This window comes from Psammomys obesus, unplaced genomic scaffold, assembly GCF_907164565.1.
Source record: "Psammomys obesus unplaced genomic scaffold, mPsaObe1.curated_primary_1811, whole genome shotgun sequence".
Classification (NCBI taxonomy): domain Eukaryota; kingdom Metazoa; phylum Chordata; class Mammalia; order Rodentia; family Muridae; genus Psammomys; species Psammomys obesus.
Window position 1 is genome coordinate 46678556 of NW_026596051.1, and position 2610 is coordinate 46681165.

Here is a 2610-nt window from a genome sequence, read left to right on the forward strand (position 1 = left end):
AAGGAAGGAAGGAAGGAAGGAAGGAAGGAAGGAAGGAAGGAAGGAAGGAAAGAACAGACTACCTTGCCAGTCTGTGTTTCTGTTTTTTAATTATTATTAAAACAATTTTATATTTGTGCTTTGCCTACATGCATGTCTTTGTACTACATGCATGCCTAGTGCCAATGTAGTTCAAAAGAGGGCAGAGGGCATATGATCCCTGAAAATAGAGTTACAGACATGAGCTGCTATGAGGGTAATGGAAACCGAACCTGGGTTCCCTAGAAGAGCAGGCAGTGCTCAACTGCGGTGTCATCGCTCCAACCTCTTGCCTGTATTTCTTAAATGATTGCCTAATCTCATTAGAAAAAACTGCAGTCAGAGTACGACAGCCCATAGCTGCCGGGTGCAGTGGTACACGCCTGTAATCCCAGCACCCGGGGAGGCCAGAGGCAGGTAGATCTCTGTGAGTTTGAGACCAGCCTTGTCTACAAAGCAAGTCCAGGCTACAGAGAAAAACCCTGTCTCAAAAAAATAATAATAATAAGTAAAGACAGCCCACAGCTTTTCAACCCCGTCCTTCTGCTGTGGGCTCCTACTCGATTGACATCAAAACAGAACAGCAATTCATTCTTCTGTGGTTCTTTTTAAACCGTCACTGTACGCCTTCTATGTGGACAAAGATTCTAACCATGCTGAGCCTCCAAGTTTGCTCAGTTCTATCTCCCCTCTATCCTCCACTTCTCCCCTCCCTCTACAGTGTGAGAAGGACTGATTTCATTTGGTAGAGAAGGCGGTGGGGTACCACAGATGGATACCAGGCCATTTTCCTTCCCTTTGCCCTTTGTTTTCTCTTTCTTTTTTCCTTTCTTGTACCACGGCCACTATCAAAAACTACCACTAGGTAGTTTTTGAAAATGCTCATGTGTTGTAGGCGCTGATTAATATTTACTGTTGATATATCTTCTGTTAAAGCTGCTGTTAGTCCTAAACAGCCGTATAACCAAATCGCCACACAGAGCCTGGGTTTATTTAGTTAACCTAGAACACAATGCTGGGCAATAGTTACTCTCTCCTAAACCTCCAAGCCCTTATAGCTTTTAGTGATATATTATGTCCAGTCCATCTCCACATATTTCCAAGATCTCCCCTCCAGCTCTGTTCTCCCAACTCTCCTCACCCTTTCTCCTCCCACTCATTTCCTGCCCTCTGGCTCCTCCCCTCTTTTCTGTCCTCTGGCTCCTCCCATTGGTCAACATTGTGGCTAGTTGCTTTATTTTGGCCTGTTTACACAAAGTTGAGACAGGATGCTTAGAATAAGTATCACAATGCAATATCCAGATTGAAACCAGAGAGTGGGGGGAGAAATCAGCATTTGAATGAACAAGGGTAAGGTATATACATTTCAAAAGAACATTATACCAACACTCATGTAAGATTTGTGACATGTGTTAGGCATGCCTTGATGACCATGAAGTGTTTTTAAGAACTGTCTGTTATTTGCTTCTCAGGACTAATACTGAACAATTTCAGGATTTTCATACTCAAGGCAGAACAAGATGCAGTGGCTCCATATAACATGCCTTGCAGCTTTTACTGGACTCATGACACCTACAGACAAGACAAGCTCATTTGTAACATCACCCTGGGCCTGTACTCCCAGCTCACAACCAAATTATTCAGTGGGATATACTGGAAGCTGGTTAGGTGTGCCTTTGCAGCATCAACCACGTTGGCTGCAACTATCTTCATTGCATTCCCTATGCCTTCAACCCTACCATCAGATGGGGTATTTTGTAGTAACAGAACTGTCCTGTCATGCTATGGTTAATGTTGACAGCCATGCAGGCTTATTAATGGCCTTATTAATAAGAGGAAAAAGTAGCTTGCCCACATTTGGTATTTCTATCTAGAAAAAGGATGACATAAATGATTGTAAGAGTTGTTGACCTCTGACATGAAAACACCACTGAGGGTATAAGCTTCTCCCTTGTATGCTGTTCCCAAAACAACGACTTGTAGCAACCTAGTTATCATCAAATAACGATCTAAATGTAAGGGAACTCATCCAGGACTGAGAGGAAGACTCACTGGAAACTCCGTCCACTGAGGCAGATGGGTGACAGGACACCGGGTGGGGCTGCCTGGCAGCTATCGGAGCATCCGGAGGGGCTGTCACAGGGGCCTGCATCCAGCGCCAGCAGTGCTCAGGCTGTGGACATCTAGAATGATCCCATTCTGACTTCCTGGCTTGTTAGTAACATATATTTCTACTGATTCATGAAGTTATTCTTTTCTTCCACTTGAGAAACAAAATCAATTTTTTTTTGTTTTGTTTTGTTGTTGGTTTGAGATAGGATCTCACACAGCCTGAGCTGGGCTCTGAAACAGGAGATGCTGCCCTCAAACTCCTAATCCTCCTGCTTCCACTCCCTCAAGCCTTGAAAATACAGAACAACATATTCAGAATCTTTGCTGCTTGAGAAAATAAAAACTAATCTGCTTAAGATCAGAACTCTCCCAGCACTTGAGAGAGGCAGAGGCAGGAAGATCTGTATGAGTTTGAAGTCAGACTGGTCTACATAGTTCAGGACAGCCTGGGCTACACAAAGGGACCTTGACTCAAAAAAA